Source organism: Stegodyphus dumicola, chromosome 3, assembly GCF_044657685.1.
Source record: "Stegodyphus dumicola isolate Sdum_Otavi_A_Nest chromosome 3, ASM4465768v1".
Taxonomy (NCBI): domain Eukaryota; kingdom Metazoa; phylum Arthropoda; class Arachnida; order Araneae; family Eresidae; genus Stegodyphus; species Stegodyphus dumicola.
Window position 1 is genome coordinate 237009322 of NC_140770.1, and position 15250 is coordinate 237024571.

At 32.9% G+C, this 15250-nt stretch overlaps 1 protein-coding gene across 2 annotated transcripts in view; it reads right to left on the reverse strand.

Moving 5' to 3' along the window:
- Window positions 1-15250, reverse strand: part of LOC118198365 (uncharacterized) — a 73807-nt gene that overhangs the window by 789 nt on the left and 57768 nt on the right. For both annotated transcript variants that reach the window (XM_085813936.1, XM_085813935.1), the window contains exons 7-8: window positions 10668-11027; window positions 4895-5254 (exon numbers count right to left, since the gene is read on the reverse strand). The gene's annotated coding sequence lies outside the window, so the exon portion shown is untranslated. The remainder of the gene's footprint in view (window positions 1-4894; window positions 5255-10667; window positions 11028-15250) is intronic.

The window sequence follows — 15250 nt, forward strand, 5'->3', positions numbered from 1 at the left end:
TCGAAACATTAACAACATTCATATGATCGCCTCAGAAACTATGTTTAGAAGAAGAAAATCTATACAAATTCTATGCAATTCATCGTTACCTTTTGGCATCAGAAATTTTGCTAGTTAAGATGAAAAACATTTTAAGTAATTATTTAATGATAATATTGTTACGATACGCCCGGCTGCGGTAACATAGCTTCCCCGAAAAGCGAGTTTAGGGTTACCAGAAAGTGGCAAAGCAAGACAGGATTGCCAGATTTGATGTGAAATCGTCCATTTGGCGACAAAATTGGTTATATGCCATAGACGGAGCGAGAACATTTTAGAACGAATTCTTACCGGTTTTTCCCAAAATGTTCTCGAAGGCAGATCAAAAGCTGTATAAACCCTGCTTGTACGCGGAGTAGCAGTTTATCGTGAAAGTATCTTGTGTGTGTTGAGTTCAGAGCGATCGACCGAGTCGGAAGCTGTACTTTTAGTACTTTGCCGTGAAGATGTCTTCACCGTCATGACTGAAGGCTGTATTTGCTGATTGTTTAAGCGTCTCCAAATCTACGAAACCGTAGAATGGAACAGATTTTAATCTTTGCTAACCAGAGCTGTGAAGTCAAAGTCGGAATCGGAGTCGATAAACTGCTACTCTGCGTACAGGCAGGATTTATATCGCTTTTGACCTGCCTTCGAGAACATTCTGGAGCAACCGGTAAGAATTCGTATTAGAATGTTCTCGCTCCGTCTATGGCATATCGCCAATTTTGAGGTCAAACATCGCCAAACGGGTGATTTCGGGCCAAGTTTGGCAATCCTGTCTTTCCTTGCCAGTTTCTGGCAACCCTAAACACTCTTTTGCGAGGTAGCTATCTTACTGCGGCTGGGCATTTCGTAACACTACTATTTAAAATTCCTTTACATTTCGGAAAAATTTAAAGTATATAGATGATTTATAGTCCTTAAACACACTTTAAATAAATAGATAATTTAGAGTCTTAAAATTTATGAGAATATATTTAAGAAGTCATATAACTGTAAACACAACAGAAGACATTTTATACCTTTATATTAAAATTCGATTTCTTTTAAGCATTTTTAATTAAATTTCATGTAAAATTTAACTTTAGAATAGGAGTTGGGGTAAAAAATATTTCTAAGGTTTGGTCATACAAAGAGCCAGTTTACACTGTTTGTATTTGCATTTCAGGAAGCGATGACGATCAGAATGTTTTATATCAATGTCTTACTCTATAATTTTTATTTTTATTTATTACGTGCTCCGCCCTTAGGCACTACACGGAAAGGGAGGGATGCCCCGTGGAGGTCTTTTTAAGGGAAACTGGCTCGTATCCACGTTACAGATGGGGAAAACCACGAAAACGCCCATGCAGCCAGCCCGTTCGCCGGGACTCGAACCCCGGAACAAACTACCAGTGTTCAGCGGCTTTTACCGCTCGGCCGCTGGTGGGCATGTCTTACTCTGGAAAAGTGATTTTCAAACTGGCAGCCCACCGACCACATGCGGCTTCTGAAGTAAATTTATGCGAATAGCAATGCATTTCAGTTCTGTATATTTTGCAAATACAGTGTTGCAAAGATTTCAAGTTTTTCAGTTATTTGAAGTCAGAGTTTATATTGTTTTCATTTCCATTAAAAACAGTCATAAATAACACCAAAAAAAGTTTAAAATGGAACTAATTCACTTTCAGTATAATATGAAATTTACTCAAACATTTGAAAATATAAATTTTTCTAACATTTAATTCATGCATCTCAAGACATCTGATGTGGATACCACATAACATCCTTGTATGGTCTATTAAATTATACACACTTTTGTTGCATTTCATTTAAACTTAGTTCCTCGAATTTCATTAAAGATATATTTCTCATTTAATTAATTAAGTTGTCACCACGCGGCAAGACAAAAATACGTAAAACTTTTAAATATCTTCATTAAAAATTGAAAAAATATAGAAAAACATAAAACATCAAATACAGTTAAAACAATTTTATTTATTTTTTTTTTTTTTCAATTAGAATTACAGTTTCTAAGTAAAAACAAGCAATTCCGCCAGCGAGCAAAAAGACATATTTTTTGGTGCACAAAACTGAAAATTTACTTTTGGTCCCACTCCGCAAAAAGACACTGAAGTTAGTTCACAAATTGACGTAATTTAGTTCTACTAAGAGTTTCAAATGTAAACAAACATGGCTGCTCCTTTAGGCTTAGCCGCACTTAAACAACTTTTAAATTGCTCATAATTCTACAACTATTGCGTGAAAATTAACTTAAGACATAAATACCTTAATCGGAACATAAGAACAACATACTTCAATAATTTTTAAAGCAAAAAAATAATAATTTACTAGCACATTAGAATTAATAAAAACTGAGCCGAGTAAAAGTAGATATATATATATATATATAGAGAGAGAGATTTGTATACTTTTGGTACCGCCGATTGCAAACAAAACTTCAGGTGCATAACTACAAGTTATATCAATTCTATATACAAAATTTCAACTTCCTGAGGCCACTCGTTGTTTAGCTAAGGGAGATACATACGTACGTACGTCCAGACGTCACGAAAATCTCTTTTGAATCCATTTTAAATACATTTTACAATCCGTTTTGGGGAAAAGAATCCTTTATCCTATCCTTACGTACAGATATCACACAAAAATATCGTTAAATTGCATTCGATAGTGGTCAAAAAGGATATTTTCTTTGAAATATGATACCCGAAATTTTTCGCGATGGCAATACATTTTTTTACTTCGTATAGAGAAGTAAATAAGCTATGTGGCGAATTTTCGAACTAAGAATAATTGCTTTGTTTGGAAATATATTTATATGGGAACAGCGTTTTTTCACAGTTGGAAATTAATAAGAAATCGAGTGACTGATGAACATTTAAAAACCGTGACGAAGATAATTTCTATGAATTTCTCTCCAAGACTACGAGCATAATCAGAATGGAAATGCTATCATGTGTCAAGCTGTAGTAAGAAATAAATAAGTTTATAATTGTTTACGTACAAACATGCGTACTTTTATTTATGCTTCGAAGAAAATTTTAGCAAATAAGAGAAAAAGACTAGCTTGCTAGGATTAATTCTCAATTTTGTCCCACCTGGTAAATATTCTTTGAAAACATAGGAAGTGTTCATAATTTTTTTTTTATTTTTAGTTTAGAATAAAGTAATTATTTAGTGATTAAAAATTAATTGCAAGAAATGTCAGTTTAAGGGTTTAGTATTTAGCTGCTAATTGCTTTAAAGTGTAACCAACAAAAAATTTTTACAGAAATTATATATAAATTTCTATTTTTTCCCTTTGCGATATTATTAACATTACGATTTGAAAAATATTTAGTAGAGGTAATTTAAAATTTACTTTAAGTATTTTTTAATTAATAAAAATTTTTTGTTAAAAAACAAAATTCTGGTTTCAAACCATACATTCGGCCGGCATGCAATTTGAGTTTGAGGCCACTACTCTGGAAAGTGTTATGCCATAATATTTTTTTAATTTTAATTTTTTATCAGAATCAATGATATCAATTTATTAACTGTAAACTCAAAGAATTTGATTTTTTCCCCCCATAATGGTGGTTACTAGCCATTTTGAGGCGTTCACCACTACTAACGCCAGAAGAATGCCCAGCCGGTATAGTGGTTAACCCTAACTGCCGTAGCCATGGACCCGGTTTCGAATCCCGGAGAAGGCATAGTTGTAACTGTCCACCCCTTCATGGGAGGCAACGGTGGTAACGTATTTAGGTACTTCCATCATGAAATGGCCACCACTTTCGGGCTGTGTAGTGAGTCAAAGCTAATGGGTATTAAATAAAGTATTCGGCCATTTAAAAAACACTAAGGCCAGAAGTAAGGAAGAAGATCGTTTTATTATGGAGGCACCTAATAGACGCACATCTTTATCTCCTGTTAGTAGCCCACAAACTTTGAAATTTTGTATATGGGACAGCTATAGCGTGCAGTTGTGCATTTCCTTTTCTGGTTGCAGTCGGCTGCACCAAACGTATACAAATACATCTATACCCAATCTGTTATCCGGATCGGTGAGCTCAATATGTTTATTCTTATAAAAAATGTTGGTAAATTATGCATTTTTTGATTTAAAATTGATTGAATTATGTTGTTCTTATATTCCAGTTAAGGTTTTCATGCGTTCATTTAATCTGCATGCAATAGTTATTGAATTATCAACAATTTAAAAGTTTATGTGATACTAATCCTAAAGAGGCCGCCATTTGTTTGTATTTGAAACTCTTATTAAAATAGTGAATTAAGTCAATTTGTGTACCAACTTCAGTATCTTTTTACCGAGTGGGACCAGAAGTAAATGTTCAGTTGTGTGCACGGAAAAATCTGTCTTCCTGCCCGCTGGACGAATTGCTTGTTTTTACGTAGAAACTGTAATTTTAATAGTAGAAAAAAAAATTTAGCTCTTTTAACTGTATTTGGTGGTTAGGTTTTCTGTATTTTTCTATTTTTAATGAAGATGCTTTGAGTTTTAATGCATTTTTGTCTTGCTAAGTGAGAATGAAAAATACATCTCTAATGAAATAAGTTTAAACAAAATGCAGGAAAATATGTGTATTATTTAATAAGCTGTACAAGGAAGTTACATGGTGTCCTTTTAGCGCAGTTAAAAGTACCAAATGAAAATTAAGGTATTAATATCTGAATATACCAAGCAATATATAAGGTCGTCATTTCATTTTTAATAGAATATTTATCTGAAAAATAAGATAATATTTAAATTTGTCCAAAATGTAAAGAGAATTATTAACTCTTTGTTGAAAGTGCTATTAATGAAGTATAAAAGAATTTAAAAAATTTTGATGGGAACATGTGAAATACATGGAAGACTTTGCATACTCACTACTATTCATAATAAGGCAATTTTTATATTTCCCATAATTTGGATCCATCTTTCTCGTGTTATGAACAGGATTCTCAAGACATAAGTACCCAAAATATTTTTATTAAAATTGATACTTTGCTTTGAAACAACAGAAATACAGAAAGTAAGCAGTACTTTTACTCAAGATACGTCCATTAAAACCATTAAAATACTTTTAACAAATCAAATGCTCTTTGGACAAGTCTTTGAAAGGAGTTCCTCTCAGATACGGAGGTCTTCTGCAAATCGCATCTTTTAAATTTTGCAGCACAATGGTGTTTTGGCTCAAAGTTGAATTCTTCAGCCAGCGTAATCGACAGTCACAGTATAAAGGAAAATCTAAAAGCAAAAAATAATAATTTAGAATTTAAATCTACATTAAACGACATAATTTTACCAATAGCAAGTATTACAAAAAAAAATTAATGTGGGATGACATCGTTTATTATAATCGGATGACGCGACAAGCTGTGAGAATAAATCTTTTACTTTTTTCGATGATGGAAGTCAGACGATTCCGCCATTAAGACGATGACGCGACTGAAAGATGTTTACATGAAAAAGACAGTCGATTCTCTTCATCTGTATATATCATCTATGTAAATTCATCTATTTCCTTCTACGTATGTAATTACTTTGTAGTTTGTTGCAACTATTCATGTTTCATTAAATATTCAAGTTTTACATAAATCGGATTAGTTTATTAGCCCCTAGACAGCCACCTAAGAAGTAAGTTTATAGACATCATATTCCTAGACAGTAAGTACCGATTCTACATTAATAAATATAAAAATTTGAATCTGCTAACTATTACTGTTAAACTGTTTATATATGTGAGTTCGTTATTATTTAATATCGAAACATTAACAACATTCATATGATCGCCTCAGAAACTATGTTTAGAAGAAGAAAATCTATACAAATTCTATGCAATTCATCGTTACCTTTTGGCATCAGAAATTTTGCTAGTTAAGATGAAAAACATTTTAAGTAATTATTTAATGATAATATTGTTACGATACGCCCGGCTGCGGTAACATAGCTTCCCCGAAAAGCGAGTTTAGGGTTACCAGAAAGTGGCAAAGCAAGACAGGATTGCCAGATTTGATGTGAAATCGTCCATTTGGCGACAAAATTGGTTATATGCCATAGACGGAGCGAGAACATTTTAGAACGAATTCTTACCGGTTTTTCCCAAAATGTTCTCGAAGGCAGATCAAAAGCTGTATAAACCCTGCTTGTACGCGGAGTAGCAGTTTATCGTGAAAGTATCTTGTGTGTGTTGAGTTCAGAGCGATCGACCGAGTCGGAAGCTGTACTTTTAGTACTTTGCCGTGAAGATGTCTTCACCGTCATGACTGAAGGCTGTATTTGCTGATTGTTTAAGCGTCTCCAAATCTACGAAACCGTAGAATGGAACAGATTTTAATCTTTGCTAACCAGAGCTGTGAAGTCAAAGTCGGAATCGGAGTCGATAAACTGCTACTCTGCGTACAGGCAGGATTTATATCGCTTTTGACCTGCCTTCGAGAACATTCTGGAGCAACCGGTAAGAATTCGTATTAGAATGTTCTCGCTCCGTCTATGGCATATCGCCAATTTTGAGGTCAAACATCGCCAAACGGGTGATTTCGGGCCAAGTTTGGCAATCCTGTCTTTCCTTGCCAGTTTCTGGCAACCCTAAACACTCTTTTGCGAGGTAGCTATCTTACTGCGGCTGGGCATTTCGTAACACTACTATTTAAAATTCCTTTACATTTCGGAAAAATTTAAAGTATATAGATGATTTATAGTCCTTAAACACACTTTAAATAAATAGATAATTTAGAGTCTTAAAATTTATGAGAATATATTTAAGAAGTCATATAACTGTAAACACAACAGAAGACATTTTATACCTTTATATTAAAATTCGATTTCTTTTAAGCATTTTTAATTAAATTTCATGTAAAATTTAACTTTAGAATAGGAGTTGGGGTAAAAAATATTTCTAAGGTTTGGTCATACAAAGAGCCAGTTTACACTGTTTGTATTTGCATTTCAGGAAGCGATGACGATCAGAATGTTTTATATCAATGTCTTACTCTATAATTTTTATTTTTATTTATTACGTGCTCCGCCCTTAGGCACTACACGGAAAGGAAGGGATGCCCCGTGGAGGTCTTTTTAAGGGAAACTGGCTCGTATCCACGTTACAGATGGGGAAAACCACGAAAACGCCCATGCAGCCAGCCCGTTCGCCGGGACTCGAACCCCGGAACAAACTACCAGTGTTCAGCGGCTTTTACCGCTCGGCCGCTGGTGGGCATGTCTTACTCTGGAAAAGTGATTTTCAAACTGGCAGCCCACCGACCACATGCGGCTTCTGAAGTAAATTTATGCGAATAGCAATGCATTTCAGTTCTGTATATTTTGCAAATACAGTGTTGCAAAGATTTCAAGTTTTTCAGTTATTTGAAGTCAGAGTTTATATTGTTTTCATTTCCATTAAAAACAGTCATAAATAACACCAAAAAAAGTTTAAAATGGAACTAATTCACTTTCAGTATAATATGAAATTTACTCAAACATTTGAAAATATAAATTTTTCTAACATTTAATTCATGCATCTCAAGACATCTGATGTGGATACCACATAACATCCTTGTATGGTCTATTAAATTATACACACTTTTGTTGCATTTCATTTAAACTTAGTTCCTCGAATTTCATTAAAGATATATTTCTCATTTAATTAATTAAGTTGTCACCACGCGGCAAGACAAAAATACGTAAAACTTTTAAATATCTTCATTAAAAATTGAAAAAATATAGAAAAACATAAAACATCAAATACAGTTAAAACAATTTTATTTTTTTTTTTTTTTTTCAATTAGAATTACAGTTTCTAAGTAAAAACAAGCAATTCCGCCAGCGAGCAAAAAGACATATTTTTTGGTGCACAAAACTGAAAATTTACTTTTGGTCCCACTCCGCAAAAAGACACTGAAGTTAGTTCACAAATTGACGTAATTTAGTTCTACTAAGAGTTTCAAATGTAAACAAACATGGCTGCTCCTTTAGGCTTAGCCGCACTTAAACAACTTTTAAATTGCTCATAATTCTACAACTATTGCGTGAAAATTAACTTAAGACATAAATACCTTAATCGGAACATAAGAACAACATACTTCAATAATTTTTAAAGCAAAAAAATAATAATTTACTAGCACATTAGAATTAATAAAAACTGAGCCGAGTAAAAGAGTAGATATATATATATAGAGAGAGAGAGAGATTTGTATACTTTTGGTACCGCCGATTGCAAACAAAACTTCAGGTGCATAACTACAAGTTATATCAATTCTATATACAAAATTTCAACTTCCTGAGGCCACTCGTTGTTTAGCTAAGGGAGATACATACGTACGTACGTCCAGACGTCACGAAAATCTCTTTTGAATCCATTTTAAATACATTTTACAATCCGTTTTGGGGAAAAGAATCCTTTATCCTATCCTTACGTACAGATATCACACAAAAATATCGTTAAATTGCATTCGATAGTGGTCAAAATGGATATTTTCGTTGAAATATGATACCCGAAATTTTTCGCGATGGCAATACTTTTTTTTACTTCGTATAGAGAAGTAAATAAGCTATGTGGCGAATTTTCGAACTAAGAATAATTGCTTTGTTTGGAAATATATTTATATGGGAACAGCTTTTTTTCACAGTTGGAAATTAATAAGAAATCGAGTGACTGATGAACATTTAAAAACCGTGACGAAGATAATTTCTATGAATTTCTCTCCAAGACTACGAGCATAATCAGAATGGAAATGCTATCATGTGTCAAGCTGTAGTAAGAAATAAATAAGTTTATAATTGTTTACGTACAAACATGCGTACTTTTATTTATGCTTCGAAGAAAATTTTAGCAAATAAGAGAAAAAGACTAGCTTGCTAGGATTAATTCTCAATTTTGTCCCACCTGGTAAATATTCTTTGAAAACATAGGAAGTGTTCATAATTTTTTTTTTATTTTTAGTTTAGAATAAAGTAATTATTTAGTGATTAAAAATTAATTGCAAGAAATGTCAGTTTAAGGGTTTAGTATTTAGCTGCTAATTGCTTTAAAGTGTAACCAACAAAAAATTTTTACAGAAATTATATATAAATTTCTATTTTTTCCCTTTGCGATATTATTAACATTACGATTTGAAAAATATTTAGTAGAGGTAATTTAAAATTTACTTTAAGTATTTTTTAATTAATAAAAATTTTTTGTTAAAAAACAAAATTCTGGTTTCAAACCATACATTCGGCCGGCATGCAATTTGAGTTTGAGGCCACTACTCTGGAAAGTGTTATGCCATAATATTTTTTTAATTTAAATTTTTTATCAGAATCAATGATATCTATCAATTTATTAACTGTAAACTCAAAGAATTTGATTTTTTCCCCCCATAATGGTGGTTACTAGCCATTTTGAGGCGTTCACCACTACTAACGCCAGAAGAATGCCCAGCCGGTATAGTGGTTAACCCTAACTGCCGTAGCCATGGACCCGGTTTCGAATCCCGGAGAAGGCATAGTTGTAACTGTCCACCCCTTCATGGGAGGCAACGGTGGCCACGTATTTAGGTACTTCCATCATGAAATGGCCACCACTTTCGGGCTGTGTAGTGAGTCAAAGCTAATGGGTATTAAATAAAGTATTCGGCCATTTAAAAAACACTAAGGCCAGAAGTAAGGAAGAAGATCGTTTTATTATGGAGGCACCTAATAGACGCACATCTTTATCTCCTGTTAGTAGCCCACAAACTTTGAAATTTTGTATATGGGACAGCTATAGCGTGCCGTTGTGCATTTCCTTTTCTGGTTGCAGTCGGCTGCACCAAACGTATACAAATACATCTATACCCAATCTGTTATCCGGATCGGTGAGCTCAATATGTTTATTCTTATAAAAAATGTTGGTAAATTATGCATTTTTTGATTTAAAATTGATTGAATTATGTTGTTCTTATATTCCAGTTAAGGTTTTCATGCGTTCATTTAATCTGCATGCAATAGTTATTGAATTATCAACAATTTAAAAGTTTATGTGATACTAATCCTAAAGAGGCCGCCATTTGTTTGTATTTGAAACTCTTATTAAAATAGTGAATTAAGTCAATTTGTGTACCAACTTCAGTATCTTTTTACCGAGTGGGACCAGAAGTAAATGTTCAGTTGTGTGCACGGAAAAATCTGTCTTCCTGCCCGCTGGACGAATTGCTTGTTTTTACGTAGAAACTGTAATTTTAATAGTAGAAAAAAAAATTTAGCTCTTTTAACTGTATTTGGTGGTTAGGTTTTCTGTATTTTTCTATTTTTAATGAAGATGCTTTGAGTTTTAATGCATTTTTGTCTTGCTAAGTGAGAATGAAAAATACATCTCTAATGAAATAAGTTTAAACAAAATGCAGGAAAATATGTGTATTATTTAATAAGCTGTACAAGGAAGTTACATGGTGTCCTTTTAGCGCAGTTAAAAGTACCAAATGAAAATTAAGGTATTAATATCTGAATATACCAAGCAATATATAAGGTCGTCATTTCATTTTTAATAGAATATTTATCTGAAAAATAAGATAATATTTAAATTTGTCCAAAATGTAAAGAGAATTATTAACTCTTTGTTGAAAGTGCTATTAATGAAATATAAAAGAATTTAAAAAATTTTGATGGGAACATGTGAAATACATGGAAGACTTTGCATACTCACTACTATTCATAATAAGGCAATTTTTATATTTCCCATAATTTGGATCCATCTTTCTCGTGTTATGAACAGGATTCTCAAGACATAAGTACCCAAAATATTTTTATTAAAATTGATACTTTGCTTTGAAACAACAGAAATACAGAAAGTAAGCAGTACTTTTACTCAAGATACGTCCATTAAAACCATTAAAATACTTTTAACAAATCAAATGCTCTTTGGACAAGTCTTTGAAAGGAGTTCCTCTCAGATACGGAGGTCTTCTGCAAATCGCATCTTTTAAATTTTGCAGCACAATGGTGTTTTGGCTCAAAGTTGAATTCTTCAGCCAGCGTAATCGACAGTCACAGTATAAAGGAAAATCTAAAAGCAAAAAATAATAATTTAGAATTTAAATCTACATTAAACGACATAATTTTACCAATAGCAAGTATTACAAAAAAAATTAATGTGGGATGACATCGTTTATTATAATCGGATGACGCGACAAGCTGTGAGAATAAATCTTTTACTTTTTTCGATGATGGAAGTCAGACGATTCCGCCATTAAGACGATGACGCGACTGAAAGATGTTTACATGAAAAAGACAGTCGATTCTCTTCATCTGTATATATCATCTATGTAAATTCATCTATTTCCTTCTACGTATGTAATTACTTTGTAGTTTGTTGCAACTACTCATGTTTCATTAAATATTCAAGTTTTACATAAATCGGATTAGTTTATTAGCCCCTAGACAGCCACCTAAGAAGTAAGTTTATAGACATCATATTCCTAGACAGTAAGTACCGATTCTACATTAATAAATATAAAAATTTGAATCTGCTAACTATTACTGTTAAACTGTTTATATATGTGAGTTCGTTATTATTTAATATCGAAACATTAACAACATTCATATGATCGCCTCAGAAACTATGTTTAGAAGAAGAAAATCTATACAAATTCTATGCAATTCATCGTTACCTTTTGGCATCAGAAATTTTGCTAGTTAAGATGAAAAACATTTTAAGTAATTATTTAATGATAATATTGTTACGATACGCCCGGCTGCGGTAACATAGCTTCCCCGAAAAGCGAGTTTAGGGTTACCAGAAAGTGGCAAAGCAAGACAGGATTGCCAGATTTGATGTGAAATCGTCCATTTGGCGACAAAATTGGTTATATGCCATAGACGGAGCGAGAACATTTTAGAACGAATTCTTACCGGTTTTTCCCAAAATGTTCTCGAAGGCAGATCAAAAGCTGTATAAACCCTGCTTGTACGCGGAGTAGCAGTTTATCGTGAAAGTATCTTGTGTGTGTTGAGTTCAGAGCGATCGACCGAGTCGGAAGCTGTACTTTTAGTACTTTGCCGTGAAGATGTCTTCACCGTCATGACTGAAGGCTGTATTTGCTGATTGTTTAAGCGTCTCCAAATCTACGAAACCGTAGAATGGAACAGATTTTAATCTTTGCTAACCAGAGCTGTGAAGTCAAAGTCGGAATCGGAGTCGATAAACTGCTACTCTGCGTACAGGCAGGATTTATATCGCTTTTGACCTGCCTTCGAGAACATTCTGGAGCAACCGGTAAGAATTCGTATTAGAATGTTCTCGCTCCGTCTATGGCATATCGCCAATTTTGAGGTCAAACATCGCCAAACGGGTGATTTCGGGCCAAGTTTGGCAATCCTGTCTTTCCTTGCCAGTTTCTGGCAACCCTAAACACTCTTTTGCGAGGTAGCTATCTTACTGCGGCTGGGCATTTCGTAACACTACTATTTAAAATTCCTTTACATTTCGGATAAATTTAAAGTATATAGATGATTTATAGTCCTTAAACACACTTTAAATAAATAGATAATTTAGAGTCTTAAAATTTATGAGAATATATTTAAGAAGTCATATAACTGTAAACACAACAGAAGACATTTTATACCTTTATATTAAAATTCGATTTCTTTTAAGCATTTTTAATTAAATTTCATGTAAAATTTAACTTTAGAATAGGAGTTGGGGTAAAAAATATTTCTAAGGTTTGGTCATACAAAGAGCCAGTTTACACTGTTTGTATTTGCATTTCAGGAAGCGATGACGATCAGAATGTTTTATATCAATGTCTTACTCTATAATTTTTATTTTTATTTATTACGTGCTCCGCCCTTAGGCACTACACGGAAAGGGAGGGATGCCCCGTGGAGGTCTTTTTAAGGGAAACTGGCTCGTATCCACGTTACAGATGGGGAAAACCACGAAAACGCCCATGCAGCCAGCCCGTTCGCCGGGACTCGAACCCCGGAACAAACTACCAGTGTTCAGCGGCTTTTACCGCTCGGCCGCTGGTGGGCATGTCTTACTCTGGAAAAGTGATTTTCAAACTGGCAGCCCACCGACCACATGCGGCTTCTGAAGTAAATTTATGCGAATAGCAATGCATTTCAGTTCTGTATATTTTGCAAATACAGTGTTGCAAAGATTTCAAGTTTTTCAGTTATTTGAAGTCAGAGTTTATATTGTTTTCATTTCCATTAAAAACAGTCATAAATAACACCAAAAAAAGTTTAAAATGGAACTAATTCACTTTCAGTATAATATGAAATTTACTCAAACATTTGAAAATATAAATTTTTCTAACATTTAATTCATGCATCTCAAGACATCTGATGTGGATACCACATAACATCCTTGTATGGTCTATTAAATTATACACACTTTTGTTGCATTTCATTTAAACTTAGTTCCTCGAATTTCATTAAAGATATATTTCTCATTTAATTAATTAAGTTGTCACCACGCGGCAAGACAAAAATACGTAAAACTTTTAAATATCTTCATTAAAAATTGAAAAAATATAGAAAAACATAAAACATCAAATACAGTTAAAACAATTTTATTTATTTATTTTTTTTTTTTTTTTTCAATTAGAATTACAGTTTCTAAGTAAAAACAAGCAATTCCGCCAGCGAGCAAAAAGACATATTTTTTGGTGCACAAAACTGAAAATTTACTTTTGGTCCCACTCCGCAAAAAGACACTGAAGTTAGTTCACAAATTGACGTAATTTAGTTCTACTAAGAGTTTCAAATGTAAACAAACATGGCTGCTCCTTTAGGCTTAGCCGCACTTAAACAACTTTTAAATTGCTCATAATTCTACAACTATTGCGTGAAAATTAACTTAAGACATAAATACCTTAATCGGAACATAAGAACAACATACTTCAATAATTTTTAAAGCAAAAAAATAATAATTTACTAGCACATTAGAATTAATAAAAACTGAGCCGAGTAAAAGAGTAGATATATATATATAGAGAGAGAGAGAGATTTGTATACTTTTGGTACCGCCGATTGCAAACAAAACTTCAGGTGCATAACTACAAGTTATATCAATTCTATATACAAAATTTCAACTTCCTGAGGCCACTCGTTGTTTAGCTAAGGGAGATACATACGTACGTACGTCCAGACGTCACGAAAATCTCTTTTGAATCCATTTTAAATACATTTTACAATCCGTTTTGGGGAAAAGAATCCTTTATCCTATCCTTACGTACAGATATCACACAAAAATATCGTTAAATTGCATTCGATAGTGGTCAAAATGGATATTTTCGTTGAAATATGATACCCGAAATTTTTCGCGATGGCAATACTTTTTTTTACTTCGTATAGAGAAGTAAATAAGCTATGTGGCGAATTTTCGAACTAAGAATAATTGCTTTGTTTGGAAATATATTTATATGGGAACAGCTTTTTTTCACAGTTGGAAATTAATAAGAAATCGAGTGACTGATGAACATTTAAAAACCGTGACGAAGATAATTTCTATGAATTTCTCTCCAAGACTACGAGCATAATCAGAATGGAAATGCTATCATGTGTCAAGCTGTAGTAAGAAATAAATAAGTTTATAATTGTTTACGTACAAACATGCGTACTTTTATTTATGCTTCGAAGAAAATTTTAGCAAATAAGAGAAAAAGACTAGCTTGCTAGGATTAATTCTCAATTTTGTCCCACCTGGTAAATATTCTTTGAAAACATAGGAAGTGTTCATAATTTTTTTTTTATTTTTAGTTTAGAATAAAGTAATTATTTAGTGATTAAAAATTAATTGCAAGAAATGTCAGTTTAAGGGTTTAGTATTTAGCTGCTAATTGCTTTAAAGTGTAACCAACAAAAAATTTTTACAGAAATTATATATAAATTTCTATTTTTTCCCTTTGCGATATTATTAACATTACGATTTGAAAAATATTTAGTAGAGGTAATTTAAAATTTACTTTAAGTATTTTTTAATTAATAAAAATTTTTTGTTAAAAAACAAAATTCTGGTTTCAAACCATACATTCGGCCGGCATGCAATTTGAGTTTGAGGCCACTACTCTGGAAAGTGTTATGCCATAATATTTTTTTAATTTTAATTTTTTATCAGAATCAATGATATCAATTTATTAACTGTAAACTCAAAGAATTTGATTTTTTCCCCCCATAATGGTGGTTACTAGCCATTTTGAGGCGTTCACCACTACTAACGCCAGAAGAATGCCCAGCCGGTATAGTGGTTAACCCTAACTGCCGTAGCCATGGACCCGGTTTCGA